This window comes from Lepidochelys kempii, chromosome 9, assembly GCF_965140265.1.
Source record: "Lepidochelys kempii isolate rLepKem1 chromosome 9, rLepKem1.hap2, whole genome shotgun sequence".
Lineage (NCBI taxonomy): Eukaryota > Metazoa > Chordata > Testudines > Cheloniidae > Lepidochelys > Lepidochelys kempii.
Window position 1 is genome coordinate 92,738,248 of NC_133264.1, and position 19,924 is coordinate 92,758,171.

Consider the following 19,924-nt stretch of genomic DNA (forward strand, 5'->3'; position numbering starts at 1 on the left):
TTGAAAATCTGGCCCTGAGTGGAAAAACTGCATAAAGAATTTGACGCTTGAGTTTCAACTGTAAATTTTGTGAAAGCTTCAAAACAAGGATCCTGATGCCTGCTGGTGCAGGCTCCAGATACACTCATGAAACCTGTGCTCAGCAGTGGACTAGAAGATAGCCATCCCATGTCAATCCCTCAGCCCCCAAATCCACCGAAAGTCCACATCAGGGCAAAAGTCAGAGAGCATTCTGGAGCAAGGGTCATCATAATTATATACATCTATCCTCTGATGCAGCAACCTTGTAGAAATTTGTAGGAGTCTCTTTATATTGTTCCTGAATTTGACTCATGTTTCTTTTTAACAACAGAAGATCCATGTTAACATCTAACCCTCCCCAAAGGGTTTATCATGGAAATGCCAATTCAACCTTAACTGTAATGACCACATCTTACAATGCAGTTTTGCAGATTGATAGACATTTGTCCAAATGGCCTAAAAATGCAGCAGTTAAAGTAAGCTTCTAACACAATATGAATGTGTCATCACACCCTATATCAAGCAATTTCATATAAAATATGATGTGATACAAAGTTTTGCTGTTACAATACAAAGAATGGGGAAAAACATAAGTGTGATATTAGTGTAATACTGGTGATGCAATGCATCATTTTACACTCGGCAAGCTGGAATATTTTTCAGTTCTGAGGAACCCTAGCAGAAAGATAAAGATGGACTGACATCTTATTATCCACATTTGTGTTTGGTTTGCAAATATTATGTGGTAGTTCTTAGATCCACTGAGTTATTTCAACCAGAAAAGCTGCTGCATGAAACAACAGACATCTCAAGCACAAGGAAGCTTTACTTTCAACCTCCTAGGCTCCAGGCTTTTCATTATTCGAGCGTTCATATTGCTGCGTGCATTATACAGCTAACAATACAATATACAAAAAGGACAAAATGTCAGCCCCCAATGGAAATGAACTCACCACCTTTTGCTCGAGTTCAGCATTCGACAATCAGACCTCACTTAATTTAAATGCAGGCATGTTAGATCATCAGTCTATTATTCCTCCAGCTTTTTATAATGATATCTAACATTGGCCAGACATTGCACACCTGGCTGAAAATGTTTCTTTTTAAACAATGCAAGAACTAACCAATGTGCAAACCTAATAATTAAATTACATTTAGCCGCTGGCCATTGTTATTCTGTACTGCTCTCCCACTGAGGGAGCTACAGTGATCCGATTTAAGCAGCAATCTAGCAGAACACTTTTCATTGCCTGTGATTGTTGTGCAGAGTAAATTGGCTCACATCAGATTTGACTCTAATTTGGGTTTTAGAACAGTTAATTTGAACTTAAGCACCTATGGAAACGTCGTTAACAGGAGGTTCTGCATTGGAATGCTCCCTGTAGTTACGCTGTTTAAAACCCACCTAGCAATGATAGCTCCTTATGTGCTGTATATGCTTTCCAACATGCCACTTTGAATATTGTGGGTGTTGGAATAGTTGTTAAAAACAACTTATCAGATATTTAACAGACAACGTCAAAGGAAAAGAACACTGTTGTACATGTCCGTTTCTGCTACATAAATGCCACGAGGAAGCGAAGTTGTTTCTTTTTAAAGCAGAAGACATTGCTCCTGTGACAGTGTTGATTTCTTTTATAGATCAAGATTAAACTTTTATCATTCATTTCCTCTGATAAAGGCTGATTCACCAAAGTGATAGTTGCTTACTGAGGGTCAGATTCTGCCCATTTTGAAGTCATTGGGAGCTGTATAAAAGTATCCAAAGGCAGAATTTTGTTCACCACCATCATTATCCACCTGCTATATTAATTATATTAATATACTACATTTTAGTATTATTGGCTCATTAGTTTACATAAAAGAATATTGCTAGATCCATTCCAGGGTATTTCAGCCAATTAGCAGAATAGAATCCATTGGATTTCAACTGTAAGAAGATTTTGTTTTGTTTTTATTAAACTTATTAGGTGTTTTGCAGTCTGATCCACTGTCACAATTCATAATAATTCTATACATTAATAATGACTATACCCCATATACCAGTACAAATAGAAGATACAGTGTCACTTTTTGCTCTGGTAGGGCAGGCATTTGATTTTACTCTGGCAGAAATCAAGTATGTTATCTGTATCAAATCGTTACACCAACAATCCATCTCAGTTGCTACACTGAAACTTCAGACATGCTCAAGGAAGAAATATGGGGGAAACCTGTTTTTTTTTAATATAGAACAAGAAAAACTATTTTTAATGAAGACGAGCCAACAGAAATCAGGTTTCTAGTTGGCGACGCTGCCTAGATAAGACAACTTAAAATTAACTCCACATGGCTCAATAAGTAGAGGTCAGTGGTCAAAAAAAAGGAACCTTCCAAGAAATTGGCACCCAACCAGAAGTCTGCTACTGTTTCTGGTTGGGGTGGGGCAGATTCACCTTGACTATACAGAATATGGAGGAAATCATCTCCAAGAATAATTTTTAAAAGTTATGGTTTTGAGCTGTATAATGGCATGGATGAGAATAAATTACACAAGTAGAGTCTCTTGATCTGATCCTCAGCTGATGTAAATCAGCGCAACACCATTCACATCAGTGGAGCTGAACCAATTTACACCAGCTGAGGATCTAGTCCTATATTCTTAAAAGAAAATCTAGTTTACAGCAGACTACATCCAGAGAAGCACCCTTGGCTTTAACGGAGTTAGCCCAGATATAGAACATTGTAACTTAGAGCTGAAGAAATATTTTGTTTAACCTGCTGAAGATATTGCCATGATTCCAGAATCTAGATCCACCAAGTTTTTCTTTTTAAGAAGGATGAACAGGCACTTTCAAAATTTGCCGAGTTACATTCCAACAATTGGGAGCAGAAATTGGTCCAAGAAATACACACTAGAACACACTTCACTAAAAGTAGTCTCTTTGCCGTTTTCTATCTTCTGCTGAATAATGAGCATACTATTAGGATTAAATGTATTTCAAAATATTTAACATAGAAATGCTAATATTTTTATTTTGCAATTAAAATGTGTTCTTTACAATTTTTCCTGTATACTCAATCTTTTCCCCAGACATAAGTAACATGTAGACAGATACATTGTTTATTTATGACCCCTGTGACAGTTAATGTGGCATATGTGCCTACAATGTTTGACAGATAAAATGAGTTATTTACAGTAGCAGGTTTTATTATGTATGAAGATTGAAGCAGCTATAGTATTTGTAAAGTTCTCAATTTATTTTCCCTAGAGCTTGTTTCAGTGAGGATTGTGGTGTTTTGAAGCAACGCACAAGACGATAGTGCAAATACTCGTTCCAATCCAGTCAATATGTAGTCTTCATCTGTGTTAATTTCAGAACTCTTCTTGGTTATTTTATTTGCATAGGACTTGATCCAAAGGGCACTAAAATAAATGGGTGGCTATCTGTTGACTTTGATCAGTTCAGGATTAGGCCCATAAAGAAGAAGAGAAATGTTCTGAAGAACAATCGGTTTCTAAGTCACTCTGCTTGTTTGGTGTACATATACAGATGGGGTCGGGGGGGGGGGGGAATGAATCCAGAAAAGTGGTGACATTTATTTATTAATCTTAACTTTAATTACAGAAGGCCAAATCCCCATGTCCCATTGACGTCAATGGCAACAAAACCATTGAGTTTAGCAGGATTACAATTTGATTGAAATGGAGAAAAAGCACTGATTTTCATTTTAACAAAGAAACTCAAATGTTGGCATACTGGATCTTTAAATGATTAGTTATAGCTACATACTTGGTTTTAAGGAGAAGAGGTCTGTATGAAACGTGTTTGTCTCTTTAGTCCATTTTTTTCATTCCTTGTGTTTGGATGGTACAGTACATTCTGTCAGTCAAAGTGCTGTGGACAATGTCATTTGTAATTACTATTGATTACTATCTGGGGTTAAACCGGGTGTTTGTGAATCGAAGTACTTGAGTAAGCATGTTATGCAAGCTTGCTCTAGCTTTAAGAACCTAGTGCCAAAGGTAATCCATGAGGTTTCCATAATAGTATATTCAAATGACAACTTTAAAAAAATTCAAGGACAATTTTCCCAATGAATGGGACTCTGGAGACCACCAGAGCCTAGACATTAGATTTGTGTTCATATTCTGGATAATTTAAGGTGGCTTTTATATACATGTGTTTATTTGCATGTGTAATGACTGAGTATGGTGTGTATTTATAATATTTATGATACACGCACATATATCTTAATTGTCAGGGCTTCAAAAACTTTCAAGATCTTGGAGGCTGTCCATAAGGTCTTCTCTTCTTGGTCTGTTCAAGAATGGAAACAATAGCCCCAAATATCTACTATATCCTCTGCCCTATATGTTGCATGGTGATGTTCAGTCAATGAATAGTAATATCTTGTTACAAGGATGCAACATTACAATAATACATACACAAAACCCTACCATCAGCATTGCAACAATACAGAAAAAAACGACAATGGGAGAACCACAAGTATCAACAGTTGGGATTAGTTTGAAATTCTTAACTTTTAATATATGGAAGCTTTTCCACCAAGTTTCATTAACCCCTAACATAACCAGTCCTCACTCCACATCCAACAGATAGTGGCATATGCTACTCTGTGTGTGTATGCACGTGCCAGCTAGCCTGCTACCCAAGCCTGCCTAGCTTTAGACTTTTGGATTGTTTCTCAGACATCAAGAATTGACTTTAAAATCTCAGGATTTTCTGTAGGAACACAGCTGTGGCTGGTGCTGGCATCATGGCCACAGGCAATCCGACTGAGTAAGTTACATAGGATGGAATAGAAGAGGGAGAAGTCACACCCAACATTTGCGGATGAATAGTGTCGTGATTTAAATATGATTTAAAATAATTTAATTGACGTCATTTCCCTCCTAAAAAGTACAGACAATCTTGGGGGGCTGAGGGTGATTGAGAGATCGGCCAAGGGAATAGCTCAAGCTTCTCGGTCTCTCTGTTATGCTGCTAACTCCATCTGGTGTGATTAGGGATGATCAATCAGTCCAAGTCCCACATCTTTCATGTGAATGACTGTCCTGTTCCTCCCCAAGAGTTTCCATAGGCCAGTGGTCCTCAAACTGTGGGCTGTGCCCCCCTGGATCTGTGTGGGGGGAATGTTCAGGGGGGCACACAGCAGGCCTGGGCCAGCCCCCACGGGGGCACAGACAGGACTGGCTCTAGGCACCAGCAAAGCAAGCACGTGCTTGGCGGGGCACATGTCCAGGGGCGGCCTTCCAGCCATCCTTCTTTTTCGGGGCAGTTGCGCTCTTGGAGCTGCGCCACTTAGACGGGGCGAGGGCTCCGCGCCCCCGGCCGCAGCGGGAAGGGGAAGCCCCAGCCCCGGGATGCTGAGCTGCCAGGGCCCAGCCACTACCTGGGGAGGAGAGAGCGAGTCCTGCCAGGGAGCCGGGGCTGCGCCCCCTCATCTGCGCCCTGGCTGCTGCACTGCCGTGTGCCACCCCTTATATCGGGGCTTCTCTGCGCAGCTGGGCGGGGGGAAAAGCCCCTGCAAGTGCTGGGAGAAGGTGACATCACTCCCCCCGCTTCCAGCGCCGCCTGCGAGCCCCAGCCCCACCTGAGCCTGGGGCAGCAAAAAACCTAGAGCCGGCCCTGGCCAGAGAGGGAGCGCTACCCAGCCCCGATCTGCCCCCAGCCCACCGCAGCCCCACTCCACCCCCGGCCCCGCTCTGGCCCCAGCTGCAGCTCTGCTCCGCCCCCATCTCCATTTTAAACCCAGCTCCGCCCTCATTCCCTCTCCGCCCTCATCCCCAGCACAGCCTCTAGCCCCAGATCCTCTGCTGAGCCAACTCGGCGGTAATGGGGGAGGGGGGCACATGAGGATTCCACTACTGGTAAGGGGGGAGCGGGGGCAGCAAAAGTTTAGGCACCACTGCCATAGGCAATATCTCCATTTGCCAGATTCATTTTTTTAAAATGCTTTGTCCTATCCTTCTCCACCCACCCCCGTGCTCTGATGAGCCGGTGCCCGTCCTCTCTCTTTTTCTGCCATAAGATACTGTTCCCTTGCTTTGTCCTCTCTCTTCCAGCCCTAAAGGAAGTATCCTCTTTACCTGTCCTCCTTCTGCTCCCTGCCCTGAAGGCAATGAGCCCAGTTTCCTCATGTCCTAACGTGCCGCTCTCACTCCCATGGACCCTAGGGGTTTGTTCATTTGCCATCTGACACAGCTGCAATGCCAGGTGGCTCTGTCCTTGTTATAACTTCGGTACATAGTCCTGGGGCTTTAAAATTGTACCTGTCCAGAATTCCCCACTCCGCAGGGTGAACCCCATTTTACAACACTGAGTAATACAGCTGGGCATGTGCAATGTTCTGGATTGACACAAATAGAGCTGGGCATCACAGGCAAAAGTGCTTTTCCTTCTTTCTGACAGGAATTAAGCATGGAAGCTGCTGTAGAAACAAAGACTTTAAAATAATTGCATAATTCCATTCAATAAGGGCAAACAAGCAGTGCTAGTAAGTTTAAGCACTGCTTAAGCAACTTAAAAAAAGACTTCCCTGGAGTCTTGCTTTTGACAGCAGTACTGCTGAGAACTAGAAAAGACCAGTTTTCATATTTGTTTTTGCTAGTAGCCAAAATCAAAAACCACATCAGCAAGAGCCTCCACATGGTCCTATACCACATTTTATTATATAAAAATTCCTTTCTACTTTAATCACACATTTGCCCTTTTGTAAAACTGCGCTAGGGAAAGCCCTCCTCATCACCAAGAAATTAAAATAAAGGCACCATTTTTGTGACGCTCACAAAAATACAAGGTTCTGAAAGCTCTGCGGTAGTAGTTAGACATTATTCCCTGGGCCATACCATGACTAATGAAGAATCTGGTGCACAGATGAGGAATGAAAAAGATCTAGATCAACTATGCTTCACTTGGAGAAGGACACCTTGCTGAAGAAACCTATACAGGAGCCAAGATTGCTGTAGGTTTCTGTAATCAGTGTATGTTATCCAGTCCCATCCGTGCCTGATCTGCAGTGAATGAGTCTGTTACCTCCCACAGCTACTGAGGCTTACTCTTTAAACTCAAGCTGTAGACATGCATGCTTTCAGATCTGTAGGACTTGCGTTCAATCCCTGGATGTCTGCCAAGATAGAGACCATCACATTTCAACTTGCAGAATTACCTCCAGACTGTTGCACTGTAGGGATGAAGTTTGCTTCTTCCTCCTGTAGCAAAGGTGGTGGTGGGGAAAGCCAAGGGTACTCTGAGAATTCAGAGAGGTATCAATGCTGAAGTCCTCAGCCTTCAACCAGCTACCTCTGTTCGTCTCTCCTCCCTGGCATGGCAACATAGCTCCTGAAATACCCGATGGTGGCTCCAACTAAAAGACCCCTCCCTTACACAGTGGTTCACTCATATGGAGGGGTAAACATCCAGTGGATTTTTTATTAGAAACATGTTACATAATGCAGCTTGTGGCACCTCCTCTTCCCTACCTCTAGTTCTAGTCCCCAGACCTGTGGGGGAAAAAAACCTTACCCCTTAATGGGGCCTCTGTCAAGATCATGCAGCAAACCCACTGCTCTCCTCTACTTCACCAGTTTGGGGCTCAATATGCTGAATTTGCCTCTTTGAACATCTCGTGATGGCCCTCGTTTCCTAACTGGAAATACAAATGGGGCCCTCGTTTCCTAACTGGAAATACAAATGGGCCCTTACATGGTTAACTCAAACTTCCAATAACACTGCCAAATTTATGAGACAGTCTTTACAAAAAAGATGGGGATTGTCTGTGAACAACTTCTCCAAGGTATTAGACACAACTAGGCTTTGCTTCAGCCTCATGGCTACCTGTCTACTTATTCCAGCTATTTGTTCTTGAACAAACATATTTATTGTGGCCTATGCAAGGGAAGTCCCACTCTTCATTTATGTCTGGGTTCCTCTCTGCAAATTAATGACTTGGAGTGTGCCTCACCCTAGAAAGTGAAATGACTCAAGTAGCCAAGAATACAACAACATTGTTCTGGGCACACAGACTGGAAATCACACATAGAATATATTGTGGAAAATCTCCTGCACTATAATGTCAAAGCAGTCCCCTTGCTGTGGACTTGGCCTATGGAAGCTACCTCAGTTGCTGAATATAGCATTTCTTTCACATTAAGAGCCAAATTTTGGCTGTCCCTGCATGGGCACATGGGGTGGAGAAGAGGTACAGGGAGCCCTTTCTTCTTCTTGCATAGCTGCTGATGGAACAGCAACAAGTAGTCCACTGGTTGTGCTCCTTGAAAATAAGGTACAGAGTAGTAGTATACCATAAATGATAACGGTGACTTATTTTCTGTATATGAGCAATACAGGATGAGTTCTGATGCCTGAGATCTATACTCAAGCCACAGCATAGTCAGAATTCAGGAGTAAGGAGGAAACCTCAGGAGATCGAGCTTGGCTACATACCCAAAAGCTTGGTTGCTTATCCAAGGTCTACATTGGATCTGGAACCCCAAGGTCTACAAAAACTAGGATGGAAATCTTATGACAACAGGCTGCCTCACAAGATTTCCCATGTTTACTGCTAAGGGCTTCAAGCACACTGTGTGTGTAGAATATTAATACAAGCACAAATAAACCATTAGCAATAATGTATTACCATATATTCAATATGTCAAAATATATTCAAAACTGTAGCAAGTAATTTTCTTGATGACATCCAGATTCAGTTAGATCTTAATACTATGTATTTACAAAAGCAGCTTTTGCACATTTTAATTTCTTCCCATCTAATATGTAACAGTTACCACAGTCTGTTTCTTCTATGCTTTATACCTGCCTCTGGTCCAAAATAAGTCTTGCTAGTTTGATTATTTAGAGCCTAGTTTTACAACCTCTATTCATGTTGAGTAATACCTTCCTCCTCGTTTTGAATCAAGAGGACTACTCGAGGAGCGATATCAGTGTCAGTAAGGGTGGTACAATCTGGCCTTTAAACTCCAGTTCTAATCTGGCTGTATTTTACAGATCACTTCTTCACCAACACGGATGTACTCTTGTTCGTTTCCAAATTTGGATTATTCCATCTGTAAAGTGTTTTTGGATCAGATGTTTTTATGTTTTTCGAAAATAGGCAAAATAATTTATCACAGCATGGAAGGAAAAACTAAACCAACAATTATATTTTAGTACAACTTGAATAGGATTTGAAAAGACTTTCTTATATTCTTAGGTAGAGTCTATATAAACCCAGTTGTGCTTCTATTCCATGCATAATAACTAACTATTCAGCAGGCATGGAATATCAATATAAATAATTTATAGATAGAATAACTGCATCCACTGGCATAGGCAATGGGGTATCCCAAATATTTACTGCTAATTCGCTGCCTGTTAGCTATCTTTTCATAGTGCCATTTTTGCAGATGCATTAGCCTGACTCCTATAGAACTTCTCTGGAGAATTTCAGGAGAATTTTGCATTATGAAAAATTTGCAGGCGAAGGCTCTAAATGTATGTTCAGTAACAGATGAAGAGATTCATCCTGACATGAGCAAATACAGAACTTTACATCTTGACAACTTAAAAAAACATCATTTTTTTCATGATTGGCAGGGAACATATTCCTTACTAAACACTACACGCATGTGAGGTATGAATGTCACTGGGAGATGCATGTATTGCATCAAAGGATAGGGCCAAATCCAATGCTACTGAAATTAATGGAAAGACTCCCATTAACTTCCACAGGAGCTGGGTTGTGCCCTGTATTCAGTCAACAAAGAGCCCAATCTTGCAAAAAGTTCCACCTGTGGACTCCTGTGTGGAATCCTATTGAGGTCAATGGATCTGTGTGCAAGAGAAGCTCTTTGTTGGCTTGAAATGTTTACATTTGGCTATTTTTGCATCATTAGCTATTAAATAAGATTCCAGGATTGTCACTCTGGTGTCACTTTGAAATTCAGAATGTCTGTTGAGTCAGTGTGAAGTGAGGGAAACAGCTGCAAGCATGACTGAGAATATCACCAGATTTTCAACTCAAGCATGTTAAGAATATCACCACATTCAATCATCACTGCATTTGTGGTCTGTTACCATCCCATTTTTAAGTTGTCAGCCATTTCTGAATTACACCTACGTGACAATGCGGGCCTTCAGCTACTGTAAGTTACGTATCTATGCCATGCCAACAGACCTTGACCATGGTGCTATCAGAGGTACCTCAGCCAATCACTATACATATGCTACACCTAATTTACATGCAAATTGCCCAACTGCCACAGTTCCTACAATATGGGCTTCCGGCTATTAGTATGGCAAATAAAATGGTTGCCTGAATAATTTTTTTGAATAAAAAAAACCCCTACCTCACCGTGGGTCACACTTTCAGGGCATAAGGTGTTGGGGTACAATCTCTCCTTTCTCCTGATACCACTTACAATATGAAGTTTCACCCCAGAAGGAAACTGTCTGAGAAAGCTACAAAGAGCTAAAAAGAAGGGTTCAGAATAGGCCATTCTCAACTGTAATGCATCAGCACAAACAATATATTCTCAGTGGAACCCCATCCTACGGTGCTTGAAATCCAAGGGAAATGGGAGTTGAGAATGCTCAGCACTTCACAGGACTGAGACCTATGTACACATATAGGTCCTGGTCCAAGTCATACAGCCCTTATTCAGGGAAAGCTCTTATTAGCATAAAGGGGAAGCACTGGATCCAGAAGACAGTGAGAATCACAGAGGTTTTTTTAAGCTTATTAAAGTGTGTGTGTGCTTTAAAAATTAAATTCCATATTTAGGAAAATAGCAATCTCCACATTTATATTTAAAATATAGGCAAATGTAAATGGCAGCCTGGAAATTTACAAACAGCAGAAGTAATTGCCTGCTTGTCTGTGTGGATTTAAGTGTCATAGCTTGCAGTTCAATGAATACAACCCCATGAGTTTACACATCTGGGGGACATAACAATGAAATTATTTTGGGGAAGCCTGTAAGGAAAAGCAGCATGTACTGTTCTAACTAAAATATGTTTAGACTGGCAATATTAATGGGGATTTAAGCTTACACTTAGTATTGTGGACGTGTCGGCTCTCTGGAATGTTTACGGATCCAAGTGGAAAGAAAAGTCCATTCGCCTGGAAAGTGATTACGTCTGCATTTGGTCCCCTCCCTCCCCCATATTCTTTTTCAAATAGCTTCTTAGAGGACAAATTAAAGAGGCAAATTTAAAATCAACATCAGTGCATTTCCTAATCCCTGTTCTCAGGACACAGGGGGAATTGCCCCCTCCTCATCCCGTGGAAAATCCTACGAGAGAGGCAGCTTGGGGTGAAACTTTCATTGCAATTCCCCTTGCAGTGTTTCTACAAATTCTTCTACTCTGGGGCGTGTGTGGACGGCATTACCCACCGCTTCCCTCCAACTATTCAAGAAACCGGAGAGGCTGACCCTTAAATCCCACAAATGTCAGGGATCATCCACATGGAGGACCCCTTCTACCATCACCAAGCCTCTCTGTGCCCTCTTTGGCTCAGAGGCATCATGGAAACAATGAACAACATAGCCAGGAAATTCAGCACAGGCAGCTGCCTCTGGGACTCCCTTTAAAAGGGGAGAGCATCTCAGTGCAAAAGGTAGCGCTGCCTGGACTGTATTAAATCTTGTGCAGACCCCACATAAGGCATGGGGACATGAGGCAAGATCCCCCTGTCCATCTAAATCCCACACCAGCTCAATCCTTCTGCTTACTTGCAGAGCTCATCTTGGGCCCTGAGAATGGTGTGGGATGATGACATTAGGGTGACCAGACAGCAAGTGTGAAAAATCGGGACGGGGGTGGCGGGTAATAGGAGCCTATATAAGAAAAAGGCCCAAAATCAAGACTGTCCCTATAAAATCGAGACATCTGGTCACTCTAGATGCCATGCTGACCAAACCTGATCCTATGGGGGATGAGGGGAGATGATCCACGTACACAAGGCCCCCACCATATGCAACTTGAGAAGAACAAAAAGGCATATTAATCAGAATCCATTTACATATTAATTCAGTTGGGATATTCTCCTCTTCTCACAAATCTCAGCATGAGTAGCTGAAACCCATAGTGCTGCATCAACCAGATGGGAATGTAAAAGCAAAAGTGCATCTTGGCTATTCACAACAGGAGAGGTGGTTTTTCTAGCTACTAGATATTGCATTACCATGATTTTCAAAGGAGACATTTTAAAACTTCCTTTTGGCTTCAGACAAAACTTTTTTTTTCATTTTTTACCCTTTAGCTCTTGCTCTATTGAATGAGAGAGTGGTTTAATTGTTTTGAAAATGGGAAATGGGGCATGATTATCTCTATCAGTAGTACTTTGGCTTTATTACACAGTCTTAAAATGCACATTTTATAGTGCTTCACATATTTACATCTACCTATCTAAAACACATACCATTGTAATATATTATGTTGCAAAAATTAAAAGCCTACAATCTAAATCTGATATTTCTTCACTAATTTATTCCCAAGCCAATATGTATTTTGATGTTCCAAACCATTGCTAATTAACACATGGAAATATTTTAACATGGATTTTGATTAATTCCATTTAACAGTCTAACCAGTGCTAAAACATATGTGGTGTGTCATTTCTTTCTTTTGAGGAAGGCATTGGCATTAAATCTTTCAATCTTCCTAAGCACCAAATGCTAATTTCAGGAAGATTAAATAACAGACTGCAGCTACGGTTTCCTTTCTTTGCTTCCCAGAAGGTAAAATGAACATATTTATGTGGGAGGAATTTCTTTACTGCACAAGTGAACATGCAGAAATTAGATTTTTTTCCCCAACATTGCTAATACACTTGCAATAGCCTGCCAGCTAAAGAACTTTAACCTATATCTGCAGTTCATGGACAGTTGCCAAGCTATATGTTCAACTTTCTTTCCCTTAAGTATTCCCATATGATGTTTTCACCTGCAGCCCCTAAGTGCTTTTCCATACTTGGATCAGAGACAGCTAGCTTAATAGTGGGGTGACTGTGGCTATAACTATAAAGCTAGAAATACTCATATAAGACCCTCCTCTCATTTTCATACTTTGAAGCTATGTTATATGCAAATAATACAGGATGGTCCAAATGGTTTAAAGTGTGTGCAATTCCGCATGCCTCTGAACTAAGCATTCCAAATGTGTGACATACGCATTCAAAGGTATGGGCCAACTTATTTGCACATGCAGATCCCCAATTTATACACATTCACCAGGTATGCCACATGCATCTCAGGAGTGTATATTCAGTGTTCTATGCATCCCCCTTTTGTAGCTGGTCCAGGGAAGATGAGCGACTACTACAGGCAGTTACTCCTTTAGCTGCAGTGGTAGAAGTTCATACCTTTAGTGCTGAAAGTCATGGGTTCAGGCCCCAGGGATGGACCCTCAATGGCTGTTATTACACATGCAAAAATCTGTGCATGCTCTTTCTCCTGAAAGTTACAAAAAAATGAAAAAAAGCCTTCTGTGTTTCCAGACTATTTGCAACCTGCAGCCACAGTCTGTTTCCTGTGCTTTTCCACAAAGCAAGAAACATAATATAGGGACAAAATCCCAGAAAGTAATGAATGGAAAAGGTAGCAGATATGTAAGTAGTATTTTTCAAGCCATCTGTGTGTTATTTTCAAAGGTTTGAGTTAGATAAAGTAACATTTAACAAGGCATTTGGTGCAATTTTCAGATTTACAATGATGCCATTCTACAAAAGGCCAAATTGCTGACATCAGATAGCTTGTAGCGCTCCCAATATCTTTGGTGGGAAACATGCACGTTCATCTGCAGGCAGAATGTGGGGCCAAAGTAAATATCTGCATCATTAAAAATACAAACATCTGAAAGACTTGCATCTAAACATGTTTGAAACCAGTTATGCTTCTATGCCTTGGTTTCAGAACTCACAAATATTATGTATTGTTTAAAGCAAAACGTGTTCTACAGAGCACTTATATTTTGTGCCAGGGTCTCAACTCTATTACACCAGTGAGTGTGGTACCATAGGAACCGCTTGGTCAATTGAGTATCACCCAGATTGGTGTGGGATCCAGCCCTGCCCTGGCAACGCCCTCCCTCCTCTGATTTACCCCTATGCCAGAGGGCTGGAGATGCAAAGCTGGTTATTCCAACTTTATATCAGCACCTTGACTACAGTAGGAGTATCCAGGGAGTAAGGTATTACTCAACATGAACAAGGATGTCACAAGCTGGCCCTCAAAAATTGCCTCCACATGGCTTGGTTATGTCTTCCTTAAATTAGTATAGGCAGGTTAAAAAAAAGAGTGGTTTTATAGTGGATTAGGAGATTCAGCCTTAGGTATGCAGAGGCAGTCATATCTCCATAATAGTTTGCACTCGTACAGCACCTTTCTGCCAGGGATCTAAAAATGCCTAACAAAGGTGGATCAGTCTTACCCCTGTTGTCCATATGAGGAAACACGCAAGCACTGAAAAATAAAGTGATTGGCTCAGGGTTACACTTCAGAGCTTTGCAGACCCTAGTATTCCTGACTGTGGGCATGTAGGTGATGCCTTCTCAACTTTGTAGAAGATGGTGCAATGTGGGTATAACTAACCTATTCCTTGAATGCACCATAAATGGCACAGAGAGGGAAAACAAGTTCTATTAATATGCAGGAACTGTTTTCCTCAAGGCTCTTTGAGGTCACTTTATTTTCTGCCACCTCTGGCTAGGCAATTGGAATAATAATATTTCCTACAATTAATTTGGACCAACAACTAATGGCTTACAATTGCCATTCAATTTGGAACTGGGGAACCTCAAAGGGTTGGAGATTCTTGTGCATGAAGTCACACAAGAAGATGCATTCTTGCAGAACACTGGCATCTCTGCCTCCACTCCTAGGCAGAATTCAGAGGCACTGGGGGAAAAATATCACTGTGTGAGAAAAACCATCCAACCCCCCAAAATATTGGGTATGGGGGTCAGTTATTTCATCTAAACCTGTTCACTTGTCTCTATTTTACAGGCTTGATTCTGTACCCAATGAAGTCAAATGCAAAACTCCCATTGACCGCAATGGTTCAGTATCAATTCCTAAATGCCCATGATTACCTCTGTAGTTCCTGTTGCAAATAGATAGGCCCTAGCTGTGTTATTTCCCCCTCCAATATCCTTACCCCCAAAAAATACTCCTGCTAATGACAGTCTCAGCAATAGGACAGTAGCTTAACAAAGCAAGAAAAGGCCACAATAAGAGGTCTTCAGACGGTTGGCATCATATGTTCCTCATTTAGGAATATCTCAAAAACATTACTTCTCACAGTATTTACAAATGAAAAACACATGGCTATAACCTATAATACTGCAAGAAACAGTGCTCTTCTGGTTTGTTTTTGGCCTCAGACTTTTGAAATATGAACCAAGTGAGGGCATTTCAGCTTAATGCTTGATTCAGTCCATTATTCTTAAACCCCCAAAGTTTTGAAGGAAGAGTGAAGCTTGCATTTGAAAAGGCAATGTGCCCACAAATACAGTAATGCACTTTATTTGGCAACCAAAGCATAATGTATTTTAAAGGGGAGTTAGTTACCTCAAGGCTTTTGCTTTCCATTCAATTAAAAAAAAACATATTAAACTGGCTTTGGGTGCCCATAAAAAGTTTTATAAGTCATAGATAAAGCCTCTTGCGTTTACCATTTGGGTTGAATCAATATGGTTATCTACCTGTCAATTTTTCTTGCTCTTTAATGCAGAAAGTAGCAGCTTTTTTTATAGCTAGCTTAGAAAGTACTGAGTTAATCAATACATCCAGAGATAACAGGATGATTTGAAACACATATAACAAAAGCCTATCACTTTGCTGTATAGAGAACCCGTCAAAATATTACCCTAGAAGTCACGCGGAAACAGAAGTTCTCCGTCTTCCATGACTAAACGGGTGGTGACAGTGGGGTTGTGGGTCTTTTGGATGTGTTCATAGCGTTGCGTTATTGGGAGAAATTCAGTGTTTCTTATTTTGCAGGAATATGTAGTCAGCTATGCAGAGATTCTTGGGAACACTGAAGAGTTAAAAATTTTCTTAATTACCCCAGATTTACTTGGCCTCAAAAGAGCTATTGGAAACTCTTGCATAGTTTGTACAGTGCAAATGATTTTTCACAAGCTTATCTGGAAACTGCTCCGATGTTCCCACAGACCCGAAAACCTCTTGATTTAGTCAATGTGCTCAGTAATTTGTGTCCAAGTCCAAACTGAAATGTACAGGCTTACTTTCAGCTACCTCATGCTGAGTTAGTCAATTTGAAATCATTTGTAAGCATATGACTCCTAAAGATTTAAATATACATCGGTATATCAAGATTCTGGATTTTAACACAGCAGCGAGAGGATCAGCTGTTATAGTGATTTCTAACCCCTACATTTTCAAAGAAATGCATAGGATTTAGCTACATAGTTCCCATTGAGAGTTAAGTTGCAATCACACACCATCATCCCACTTAAATAGGTGGAATTCTGCATACAGTACAAAAGCTCTCACGGAGTCTAGGCTTGCTAGTATTTACCAAGTGTAATATGCAAGTGCAAAATTAATATATACATATAAATATGGAATAAAGAGACCAATACAGAGAATGAGAAAAAGAAGATATGTCTGAAACTTGCTTTAACTCCAGTGCCCATGTTGCCAAGTCGATGTCACGGGTCTCACAATATTTGGTGTTTTTCTTAAAGCCCTAGAACCTGGAGCCATGTGACAAAATTTGACTCTAATATTTCATTAAAAATAATAAATTTCTAGCCCTTGTAGTTGCAGAGTAAAGCTTGAAAACATGAATCCTACAGGCTTCAAAGGTAAATAAAAAGAACCCCAAATGTATTTCTTTTTGAAATTGTGATTTTTTTTTAAGCCAACCTAATGAGTTTTTGGAGCCAGACTCATGCTTGTCATAGGCAAGACAGAGTGCTATTCGTTGTGTTAGGATTTGAATTCATCCTATTGTTGTTCTAAGAATTTTGACCTTGACAATGAGAAAATAGTAACTATGCACAGGGAAGTGATGTTAGATATTTTATCTATATTCATACCCAAGAGGAAAAGCAAAGGACTGAAGGATCCGGCAATCACCAAAATAATCCCCAAAGGATATGGCAGATACACAGTGTGCCTGATTCTTCCCTTAGCAATGACTGAACAAATGTTTGTTAATTCTAACCGAGTTGAGGGCTACATGGGCCCAATCAAGTAACACCAAGCATGCTATAAAATTGACCACTTCCTCAAGCATAGCAGAATGCCTCCAGGGCACTAAACATTCTGTATAAAGCCATGATAAACAGGACCATATTTTCACAGTGGCCTCAACCCATCCTTTAAATCTGCGTGCCTGGACAGTCATTTTTGGGTATCAAAGTTTTAGCAGAACCAAATCCTCTGATTTGAATGCACAGATTTGCATAGCCTGGTCTTGCAGAGGTCTATATGCACAATTTGCACACACAAAATTAATTTGTTCATATAACTCCAGGTTTTGAGGTGTGCAAAAACTTGAGCACCCAAAAACTTGGCCGTGCCGTCTTGGTGGGTGGATTTAAAGGCTGGGGTAAGTTTGAAAAATTGGCTCTGAGCATCCAAGGGAACCTACAGAGCCAATCATAAGAAGCACCCAAAAAGGCAACTTTCCTTCCAATGGTTTGAAGGGGTCCTCATCACCTGCAATGTTATTAGCATGGAACCTCATGTGTCAGAAATGAAATTGTTTCAAGCAGATCACAACTGCTGGTGGCAGCTAGGGAAGGTTCATAAATTGACATGCACCCCCAAATAATCATAATCCTTCACGTCAATTGTATAAAGATTACAACAGAGCCCCCCCTCTCTGCTGTCATTCCGAAAATGTTATGGGTTTCACAGTTGTGCCCTCTCAGTTCTGATTAAGCTTACACTAAACTAGTTATCTATAACCTTGGATTAGAAAGAGTTTTATTGCCGAATGTAAGTTAAATTACATTCAGAACGCACATTAGTGGAAAACCATACAGAGGCAAAGTTTGCAGTCCTTACACAGGCAAAATGATCCTTAAATCAAGTGGAGTTTTGCCTGTGTGAGGACCATTGGCTTTGGCCCATGCCGTACATTCTACATAGCAGCAGGAAGTCATTCCTGACTGCAGCATAGCTGCATAGCTTTTCTCTCCCTCTGCCATTCATTGTTCGCTTTTATAACACATGGACTGTTTTAAGATTATTATCTGTAGTCAACTGCTGAAGTGACTTGAGTTTACTATTTACCCCATAATAAATGAAGCTAATTATACACACAAAGTGTTCGCTACACAGGCTATAAACCAAAGCAGCTATAGCCACAAATTCACCACATAACTTTTTCATCTGAGTGACTACCAGCCTTTCCATTAATAAAAACAAATGGTTCACATCAGTTGTATTTAAAGCTATACCAACAGATTCTGGAGGAAACCCTGCCGTCATTGAGATCAATGGCAAAACTCCCACTGACATGAACAAGGCCAGGATTTCACCCTCCTGTGCTGAACGTAGAGGAAAAGTTGATCCACGGTGTAAGCCTAAAGTTCCACTACAGAGAGATACTCCATATTAACGCTGCACTTCAAAGTGTGCTTATTGACTCATTGTTATTTTAATAGAGATCAAAAGTGAATAAATGTATTTGCCTTTGCACCATCATTATTTCTTTTATATGCAATTATTTACTTGCCAAACACCACTAGCGATAAATTGCAAGAGAGTATGAAGCTATCTACATCAGCAGATTTCTAACCTAAGGTAAAAATAAACAGAAACATCTGTAAAGGAATCTTGTGCAAAGCTACATTTATTAACAAATACATTTTCTAATAAAATGCCATCTGCAAGCAACCCTCAGCTTCCACCTGATATAAATAGGCCTTTTTACTGTTTTCAGATGCAGTTCCCAGAAAAATTATTCCAAACTCTACTGCAAAACACATCAGTCTTTGTTGCTGCCTGGAATGTTAATAAATAACATCAAGTTTTTAAACAGTCAAACAAATTATTGGCTCAAAACAATTATTCCAATAGGAAAAGCTGACCTTTTCCAATAAAGTGTCTTAAGAATGAATCATTTCTTATTTCTGGTATAAAAATATTAACAAGCAGGGAAGTAATCTTGGGGGAAAACAGAAAGCTATGAAAATCCCATGTTGTAACTCTGTTCATGCATGTACTAAAAACCTACCTTGCAATGGTTACTGCTTTAGAGCAACTCTGAATAAGAAATTTATTATATCAGTACAAATGCTTCAGTTGGTACCCTTGCAATACAGCTGTGCTTGAAGTGTCCAGGAGAGAAATAAGAGCTAATTATAACTTTAATCACAGGACTGTTGTAACAGACCAGCAACACAAAACTCAGCAATTTAAGTTCTTGGTGCCAGGAATTGGCATTGAATCCCACTGCTAAGTGCTATTGAAAAATGCATGAAGACTTAACGGGATACATTTTCAAAAGTGTTTCTCACAGTTTAAGGCACATTAATTCCATTAAAGTCAATGGGAAATGAGCAATGAAAACGTACCCCTTATTGTTAGCAGTTCTGTACAATGGGCATTAAAGTGGTCAAGGAATTTCCAAGTTTATTTTAGATTTTTTTTCTCCTTTGGCACAGTGCATAACAGCATTCTTTAAATCGGATTAATTCCAAAATAAATCTACAAAACTGTGAACAATGCAGCTGAATTAAGATATATTAGAGTGCTGTGGCCAGCCAAGGATCTGACCTTTTACTGTTAGTGTGACACAACCAAAGTTAGTATTCCACACTTTGATTTTAAAAATTGATGTATCGCTGCTTACTAGGGTTGTCACAACAATCCTTACCAAAAGAAAATATAACCATGCATTTTCTAGGAAAGGGGTGT

At 40.4% G+C, this 19,924-nt stretch overlaps 1 protein-coding gene across 8 annotated transcripts in view; it reads right to left on the reverse strand.

Annotated features, from left to right (window-relative positions):
* AFF2 (ALF transcription elongation factor 2) overlaps positions 1-19,924 on the reverse strand; it is a 464,322-nt gene that overhangs the window by 329,761 nt on the left and 114,637 nt on the right. The gene's annotated exons all lie outside the window — the stretch shown is intronic.